Raw genomic sequence first — 10,650 nt, forward strand, 5'->3', positions numbered from 1 at the left:
ATATCATATTGCATGAGTTTATCCCTCTACATCATGTCATCTTGCTTAAAGCGTTACTCTGTTCTCTTGAACTTAATACTCTAGATGCATGCTGGATAGCAGTCGATGTGTGGAGTAATAGTAGTAGAGGCAGGCAGGAGTCGGTCTACTTGTCTCGGACGTGATGCCTATATACAAGATCACACCTAGATATTCTCATAACTATGCTCAATTCTGTCAATTGTGCAACAGTAATTTGTTCACCCACCATAATACCTATGCTCTCGAGAGAAGCCTCTAGTGAAACCTATGGCCCCGGGTCTATTTTCCATCATATTCATCTTCCAATACTCAGTTATTTCCTTTTCCATTTATTTTACTTGTATCTTTATTTCTCTTTATCATAAAAATACCAAAAATATTATCTTATCATATCTATCAGATCTCACTCTCATAGGTGACCGTGAAGGGATTGACAACCCCTTTATCGCGTTGGTTTCGAGGAGTTTACTTGTTTGTGTAGGTGCGAGGGACTCGTGCGTGGCCTCCTACTAGATTGATACCTTGGTTCTCAAAAACTAAGGGAAATACTTACGCTGCTTTACTACATCACCCTTTCCTCTTCAAGGGAAAACCAATGCAGTACTCAAGAGGTAGCAAGAAGGATTTCTGGGGCCGTTGTCGGGGAGTCTACGCAAAAGTCATCATACCAAGTACCCATCACAAACCCTTATCTCCCGCATTACATTATTTTCCATTTGCCTCTCGTTTTCCTCTCCGGCACTTCACCCTTGCCGTTGTATTCGCCCTCTCTCTCTCACCATCCTCCCTCTCTTTCTCTATTCGCCTCTTTTTGCTCATTTCTTGTTTGCTTGTGTGTCGGATTGCTTGCTTGTCGCGATGGCTCAAGATAATACCAAATTGTGTGACTTTACCAATACCAACAACAATGATTTTATTAGCACTCCGATTGCTCCTCTTACCGATGCTGAATCTTGTGAAATTAATGTTGCTTTGCTGAATCTTGTCATGAAAGATCCGTTGTCCGGCCTTCCTAGTGAAGATGCCGCTACCCATCTAAACAACTTCGTTGATTTGTGTGATATGCAAAAGAAGAAATATGTGGACAATGATATTGTTAAATTGAAGCTATTTCCTTTTTCGCTTAAAGATCATGCTAAAGCTTGGTTTTCGTCTTTGCCTAAAAATAGTATTGATTCGTGGAATAAGTGCAAAGATGCTTTTATCTCTAAATATTTTCCTCCGGTAAGATCATCTCTCTTAGAAATGATATTATGAATTTTAAAAAACTTGATCATGAACATGTTGCACAAGCTTGGGAGGGGATGAAATTAATGGTACGTAATTGCCCTACACATGGTTTGAATTTGTGGATTATTATACAAAAAATTTATGCCGGATTGAATTTTGCTTCTAGAAATCTTTTAGATTCGACCGTGAGAGGCACTTTTATGGAAATCACTTTAGGAGAAGCTACTAAACTCCAAGATAATATTATGGTTAATTATTCTCAATGGCACACTGAAAGATCTACTAATAAGAAATTGCATGCGATAGAAGAAATTAATGTTTTGAGTGGTAAGATGGATGAACTTATGAAATTATTTGCTAATAAAATTGTTTCTTCTGATCCTAATGATATGCCTTTGTCTACTTTGATTGACAATAATAATGATTCTTTGGATGTGAATTTTGTTGGTAGGAATAATTTTGGTAACAACGCATATAGAGGAAAACTTTAATCCTAGGTCGAATCCTAGTAATTCATCTAATAATTATGGTAATTCCTACAACAATTCTTATGAAAATTTTAATAAGGTACCCTCTGATTTTGAATCTAATATTAGAGAATTTATTACCTCGCAAAAGAATTTCAATGCTTTGATTGAAGAAAAAATGCTTAAGATTGATGAGTTGGCTAGGAACGTTGATAGAATTTCTCTTGATGTTGATTCTTTGAAACTTAGATCTATTCCTCCTAAGCATGATATCAATGAGTCTCTCAAAGCCATGAGAATTTCCATTGATGAGTGCAAAGAAAGAACCGCTAGGATGCGTGCTAAGAAAGATTGCTTTATAAAAGCGTGTTCTTCTAGTTTCCATGATAATAAAGATGAAGATCTAAAAGTTATTGATGTGTCCCCTATTAAATCTTTGTTTTGTAATATGAATCTTGATAATGATGGGACTGAATATGATCCACCTTTACCTAGAAGGCGTTCCAAAAATTTGGAGTCTTTAGATCTTGATGCAAAAATTGTTAAAAGTGGGATTGAAGAAGTCAAAACTTTAAATATTAATGAACCCACTATTTTGGATTTCAAGTAATTTAATTATGATAATTGCTCTTTGATAGATTGTATTTCCTTGTTGCAATCCGTGCTAAATTCTCCTCGTGCTTATAGTCAAAATAAAGCCTTTACCAAACATATCGTTGATGATTTGATGCAATCTTATGAAGAAAAACTTGAGTTGGAAGTTTCTATCCCTAGAAAACTTTATGATGAGTGGGAACCTACTATTAAAATTAATATTAAAGATCATGAATGCTATGCTTTGTGTGATTTGGGTGCTAGTGTTTCCACGATTCCAAAGACTTTGTGCGATTTTCTAGGTTTCCGTGATTTTGAGATTGCTCTTTAAACTTGCACCTTGCGGATTCTACTATTAAGAAAACTGTGGGAAGAATTAATGATGTTCTTATTGTTGCAAATAGGAATTATGTGGCCGTGGATTTTATTTTTCTTGACATAGATTGCAATCCTTCATGCCCTATTATTCTTGGTAGACCTTTTCCTTAGAACGATTGGTGCAATTATTGATATGAAGGAAGGGAATATTAGATTCCAATTTCCTTTAAGGAAAGGCATGGAACACTCCCTAGAAATAAAATTAAATTACCATATGAATCTATTATGAGAGCCACTTATGGATTGCCTTCCAAAGATGGCAATACCTAGATCTATCCTCGCTTTTATGCCTAGCTAGGGGCGTTAAACGATAGCGCTTGTGTTGCTACTGTTTAATAATAAATAATTTATCTAGACTCTGTTTTGGTTGTGTTTTTTGTGTTTAATTAGTGTTTGTGCCAAGTAGAACCGTTGGAAGACTTGGGGAAAGTCTTTTTAATCTTGCTGTAAAAAACAGAAACTTTAGCACTCACGAGAACTGCTGCATTTTTTATTTGGAAAGTGCTATTTAGTTAATTCTTTTTTAAGATGATTATTAGATAAATTACTCACGTCCAGAAATTTATTTTAGAATTTTTGGGGTTCCAGATCTTGCGTTAGCTACAGATTACTACAGACTGTTCTGTTTTTGACAGATTCTGTTTTTCGTGTGTTGTTTGCTTATTTGGATGAATCTATGGCTATTCAAATGGTTTATAAACCATAGAGAAGTTGGAATACAGTAGGTTTAACACCAATATAAATAAAGAATGAGTTAATTACAGTACCTTGAAGTGGTGTTTTGTTTTCTTTCGCTAACGGAGCTCACGAGATTTTCTACTTTAAGTTTGTGTTGTGAAGTTTTCAAGTTTTGTGTAAAGATTTGATGGATTATGGAAAAAGGGGTGGCAAGAGCCTAAGCTTGGGGATGCGCATGGCACCCCCAAGATAATCTAAGGACACCTAGAAGCCAAAGCTTGGGGATGCCCCGGAAGGCATCCCCTCTTTCGTCTACTTCTATCAGTAACTTTTCTTGGAGCTATATTTTTATTTACCACATGATATGTGTTTTGCTTGGAGCGTCTTGTATTATTTGAGTCTTTATTTGTTAGTTTTCCACAATTATCCTTGCTACACACACCTTTTTGAGAGAGACACTCATGATTCGGAAATTGTTAGAATACTCTATGTGTTCACTTATATCTTTTGAGTTATATAGTTTTTGCTCTAGTGCTTCACTTATATCTTTTAGAGCATGTTGGTGGATTTGTTTTATAGAAACCATTGTTCTCTCATGCTTCACTTAGATTATTTTGGGAGTCCTACAAAACAACATGGTAATTTGCTTTAATTATGTTAGGCATTCAAGATTAATAATAAAATTTTCTTATGAGTGTGTTGAATAGTATGAGAAGTTTGAAACTTGATAATTGTGTTGAGATATGGAGATGGTGATATTAGAGTCGTGCTAGTTGAGTAGTTGTGAATTTAAGAAATGCTTGTGTTGAAGTTTGTGATTCCCGTAGCATGCACGTATGGTGAACCGTTATGTTAAGAAGTCGGAGCATGATGTATTTATTGATTGTCCTCCTTATGAGTGGCGGTCAGGGACGAGCGATGGTCTTTTCTACCAATCTATCCCCCTAGGAGCATGCGCGTTGTACTTTGTTTCGATAACAAATAGATTTTTGCAATAAGTATGTGAGTTCTTTATGACTAATGTTGAGTCCATGGATTATAGGTACTCTCACCCTTCCACCATTGCTAGCCACTCTAATACGGCGCACCTTTCGCCGGTATCATAAAACCACCATATACCATCCTCAAAACAACCACCATAAGTAACTATCATGGCATTTCCATAGCCATTTCGAGATATATTGCCATGCAACTTTCCACCGTTCCGTTTACTATGACACGCTCCATAATTGTCATATTGCTTTGCATGATCATGTAGTTGACGTTTTAGTTGTGGCCAAGCCACCGTTCATAATTCTTTCATATAAGTCACTCATGCATCATTGCTATCCCGGTACACTGCCGGAGGCATTCATATAGAGTCATACTTTGTTCTAGTATCGAGTTGTAATCATTGAGATGTAAATAAATAGAAGTGTGATGATCGTCATTCATAGAGTATTGTCCCAATAAAAAAAGGGAAAGGCCAAATAAAAAAGGAAGGCCCAAAAAAGAGAATAAAAAGGGGCAATACTACTATCCTTTTTTCCACACTTGTGCTTCAAAGTAGCACCATGATCTTCATGATAGAGAGTCTCTTATGCTATCACTTTCTATTACTGTGGGAATTTTTCATTATAGAACTTGGCCTGTATATTCCAACGATGGGCTTCCTCAAAATGCCCTAGGTCTTCGTGAGCAAGCAAGTTAGATGCACACCCACTTAGTTTCTTTTTGTTGAGCTTTCATATACTTATAGCTCTAGTGCATCCGTTGCATGGCAATCCCTACTCACTCACATTGATATCTATTGATGGGCATCTCCATAGCCCGTTGATACACCTAGTTGATGTGAGACTATCTTCTCCCTTTTTGTCTTCTCCACAACCACCATTCTATTCCACCCATAGTGCTATGTCCATGGCTCACGCTCATGTATTGCGTGAAGATTGGAAAAGTTTGAGAACACCAAAAGTATGAAACAATTGGTTGGCTTGTCACTGGGGTTGTGCATGATTTGAATACTTTGTGTGGTGAAGATGGAGCATAGCCAAACTACATGATTTTGTAGGGATAACTTTCTTTGGCCATGTTATTTTGAAGAGACATATTTGCTTAGTTAGTATGCTTGAAGTATTATTATTTCTATGTCAATATTAAACTTTTGTCTTGAATCTTTCAGATCTGAATATTCATACCACAATTAAGAGAATTACATTGAAAATTATGACAAGTAGCATTCCACATCAAAAATTCTGTTTTTATCATTTACCTACTCGAGGATGAGCAAGAATTAAGCTTGGGGATGCTTGATACGTATCCAACGTATCTATAATTTTTGATTGTCCCATGCTATATTGTATCCTGTTTTGGACATTATTGGGCTTTATTATACACTTTTATATTATTTTTGGGACTAACCTATTAACCGAAGGCCCGGCCCAGAATTGCTGTTTTTAACCTATTTTAGGGTTTCATAGAAAAAGAATATCAAACGGAGTCCAAACGGAATGAAACCTTTGGGAACATGATTTTTGTAACGAACATGATCCAGAGGACTTGGACCCTACGTCAAGCAACCAACGAGAAAGGCACAAGGTAGGGGGGCACCTACCCCCCACCCCCCAAGCGCGCCCTCCACCCTCGTGGGGCCCACGTTGCTCCACCGACGTACTCCTTCCTCCTATATATACCTACGTACCCCCAAACTACCAGATACGGAGCCAAAACCCTAATTCCAGCGTGGTAACTTTCTGTATCCACGAGATCCCATCTTGGGGCCTTTTCCGGAGCTCCGCCGGAGGGGGTATCGATCACGGAGGGCTTCTACATCAACACCATAGCCTCTTCGATGAAGTGTGAGTAGTTTACTTCAGACCTACGGGTCCATAGTTATTAGCTAGATGGCTTCTTCTCTCTTTTTGGATCTCAATACAAAGTTCTCCCCCTCTCTTGTGGAGATCTATTCGATGTAATCTTGTTTTGCGGTGTGTTTGTTGAGACTGATGAATTGTGGGTTTATGATCAAGTTTATCTATGAACAATATTTGAATCTTCTCTGAATTCTTTTATGTATGATTGGTTATCTTTGCAAGTCTCTTCGAATTATCAGTTTGGTTTGGCGTACTAGATTAATCTTTCTTGCAATGGGAGAAGTGCTTAGCTTTGGGTTCAATCTTGAGGTGTCCATTCCGAATGACAGTAGGGGCAGCAAGGCACGTATTGTATTGTTGGCATCGAGGATAATAAGATGGGGTTTATATCATATTGCATGAGTTTATCCCTCTACATCATGTCATCTTGCTTAAAGTGTTACTCTGTTCTCTTGAACTTAATACTCTAGATGCATGCTGGATAGCGGTCGATGTGTGGAGTAATAGTAGTAGATGCAGGCAGGAGTCGGTCTACCTGCCTCGGACGTGATGCTTATATACATGATCATACCTAGATATTCTCATAACTATGCTCAATTCTGTCAATTGCTCAATAGTAATTTGTTCACCCACCGTAATACTTATGCTCTCCAAAGAAGCCTCTAGTGAAACCTATGGCCCCCGGGTCTATTTTCCATAATATTAATCTTCCAATACTCAGTTATTTCCTTTGCCATTTATTTTACTTGTATCTTTATTTCTCTTTAACATAAAAATACAAAAAATATTATCTTATCATATCTATCAGATCTCACTCTCGTAGGTTACCGTGAAGGGATTGACAACCCCTTTATCGCGTTGGTTTCGAGGAGTTTATTTGTTTGTGTAGGTGCGAGGGACTCGTGCGTGGCCTCCTACTAGATTGATACCTTGGTTCTCAAAAACTGAGGTACATACTTACGCTGCTTTACTACATCACCCTTTCCTCTTCAAGGGAAAACCAACGCAGTGCTCAAGAGGTCGCAAGAAGGATTTCTGGCGCCGTTGCCGAGGAGTCTACACAAAAGTCATCATACCAAGTACACATCACAAATCCTTATCTCCCACATTACATTATTTTTCATTTGCCTCTCGTTTTCCTCTCCCCCACTTCACCCTTGCCATTGTATTCGCCCTCTCTCTCTCTCCATCCTCCCTCTCTTTCTCTATTCGCCTCTTTTTGCTTGTTTCTTGTTTGCTTATGTGTCGGATTGCTTGCTTGTCGCGATGGCTCAAGATAATACCAAATTGTGTGACTTTACCAATACCAACAACAATGATTTTATTAGCACTCCGATTGCTCCTCTTACCGATGCTGAATCTTGTGAAATTAATGCTGCTTTGCTGAATCTTGTCATGAAATATCCGTTTTCCGGCCTTCCTTGTGAAGATGCCGCTACCCATCTAAACAACTTTGTTGATTTGTGTGATATGCAAAAGAAGAAAGATGTGGACAATGATATTGTTAAATTGAAGCTATTTCCTTTTTCGTTTAGAGATCGTGCTAAAGCTTGGTTTTCGTCTTTGCCTAAAAATAGTATTGATTCGTGGAATAAGTGCAAAGATGCTTTTATCTCTAAATATTTTCCTCCCGCTATGATCATATCTCTTAGAAACGATATTATGAATTTTAAACAACTTGATCATGAACATGTTGCACAAGCTTGGGAGAGGATGAAATTAATGATACGTAATTGCCCTACACATGGTTTGAATTTGTGGATGATTATACAAAAAAATTATGCCGGATTTGAATTTTGCTTCTAGAAATCTTTAAGATTCGGCCGCGGGAGGCACTTTTATGGAAATCACTTTAGGTGAAGCTACTAAACTCCTAGATAATATTATGGTTAATTATTCTCAATGGCACACTGAAAGATCTACTAATAAGAAAGTGCATGCGATAGAATAAATTAATGCTTTGAGTGGTAAGATGGATGAACTTATGAAATTACTTGCTAATAAAAGTGTTTCTTATGATCCTAATGATATGCCTTTGTCTACTTTGATTGATAATAATAATGAATCTTTGGATGTGAATTTTGTTGTTAGGAATAATTTTGGTAACAACGCGTATAGAGGAAACTTTAATCCTAGGTCGTATCCTAGTAATTTCTCTAATAATTATGGTAATTCCTACAACAATTCTTATGGAAATTTTAATAAGATACCCTCTGATTTTGAATCTAATATTAAAGAATTTATTACCTCGCAAAATAATTTCAATGCTTTGATTGAAGAAAAATTGCTTAAGATTGATGAGTTGGCTAGGAACGTTCATAGAATTTCACTTGATGTTGATTCTTTGAAACTTAGATCTATTCCTCCTAAGCATGATAGAGTCTCTCAAAGCCATGAGAATTTCCATTGATGAGTGCAAAGAAAGAACCCCTAATATGCGTGCTAAGAAAGATTGCTTTATAAAAGCATGTTCTTCTAGTTTCCATGATAATAAAGATGAAGATCTAAAAGTTATTGATGTGTCCCCTATTAAATCTTTGTTTTGTAATACGAATCTTGATAATTATGGGATTGAATATGATCCACCTTTACCTAGAAGGCGTTTCAAAAATTCGGAGTCTTTAGATCTTGATGCTAAAATTGTTAAAAGTGGGATTGAAGAAGTCAAAACTTTAAATATTAATGAAGCCACTATTTTGGATTTCAAGGAATTTAATTATGATAATTGCTCTTTGATAGATTGTATTTCCTTGTTCCAATCCGTGCTAAATTCTCCTCATGCTTATAGTCAAAATAAAGCCTTTACCAAACATATCGTTGATGCTTTGATGCAATATTATGGAGAAAAACTTGAGTTGGAAGTTTCTATCCCTAGAAAACTTTATGATGAGTGGGAACCTACTATTAAAATTAAGATTAAAGATCATGAATGCTATGCTTTGTGTGATTTGGGTGCTAGTGTTTCCACGATTCCAAAGACTTTGTGCGATTTGCTAGGTTTCCATGATTTTGATGATTGCTCTCTAAACTTGCACCTTGCGGATTCCACTATTAAGAAACCTATGGGAAGAATTAATGATGTTCTTATTCTTGCAAATAGGAAATAATGTGCCCGTGGATTTTATTGTTCTTGACATAGATTGCAATCCTTCATGCCCTATTATTCTTGGTAGACCTTTCCTTAGAACGATTGGTGCAATTATTGATATGAAGGAAGGGAATATTAGATTCCAATTTCCATTAAGGAAAGTCATGAAACACTTCCCTAGAAAGAAAATTAAATTACCTTATGAATCTATTATGAGAGCCACTTATGGATTGCCTTCCAAAGATGGCAATACCTAGATCTATCTTCGCTTTTATGCCTAGCTAGGGGCGTTAAACGATAGCGCTTGTTGGAAGGCAACCTAAATTTATTTTTATTCCTTGATTTTTGCCCCTGTTTAGTAATAAATAATTTATCTAGCCTATGTTTTGGTTGTGTTTTTTGTGTTTAATTAGTGTTTGTGCCAAGTAGAACCGTTGGGAAGACTTGGGGAAAGTCTTTTTAATCTTGCTGTAAAAAACAGAAATTTTAGCGCTCACGAGAACTGCTGCCTTTTTTATTTGGAAAGTTATATTTAGTTAATTATTTTTAAAGATGATTAAGAGATAAATTCCTAACGTCCAAAATTTTATTTTAGAATTTTTGGGGTTCCAGATCTTGCGTTAGCTACAGATTACTACAGACTGTTCTGTTTTTGACAGATTCTGTTTTTCGTGTGTTGTTTGCTTATTTTGATGAATCTATGGCTAGTGAAATAGTTTATAAACCATAGAGAAGTTGGAATACAGTAGGTTTAACACCAATATAAATAAAGAATTATTTCATTACAGTACCTTGAAGTGGTGTTTTGTTTTCTTTTGCTAACGGAGCTCACAAGATTTTCTACTTTAAGTTTTGTGTTGTGAAGTTTTCAAGTTTTGGGTAAAGATATGATCGATTATGGAACAAGGAGTGGCAAGAGCCTAAGCTTGGGGATGCCCATAGCACCCCCAAGGTAATCTAAGGACACCTAAAATCCAAAGCTTGGGGATGCCCTGGAAGGCATCCCCTCTTTCGTCTACTTCTATCGCTAACTTTACTTGGAGCTAAATTTTTATTTACCACATGATATGTGTTTTGATTTGAGTGTCTTGTATTATTTGAGTCTTTATTTGTTAGTTTATCACAATCATCCTTGCTGCACACACCTTTTTGAGAGAGACACTCATGATTCGGAAATTGTTAAAATACTCGAAGTGCTTCACTTATATCTTTTGAGTTTTATAGTTTTTGCTCTAGTGCTTCACTTATATCTTTTAGAGCATGTTGGTGGATTTGTTTTATAGAAACCATTGTTCTCTCATGCTTCACTTAGATTATTTTGAGAGTCCTACAAAACAGCATG

The sequence above is a fragment of the Triticum aestivum genome, chromosome 7A (genome assembly GCF_018294505.1).
Source record: "Triticum aestivum cultivar Chinese Spring chromosome 7A, IWGSC CS RefSeq v2.1, whole genome shotgun sequence".
Lineage (NCBI taxonomy): Eukaryota > Viridiplantae > Streptophyta > Magnoliopsida > Poales > Poaceae > Triticum > Triticum aestivum.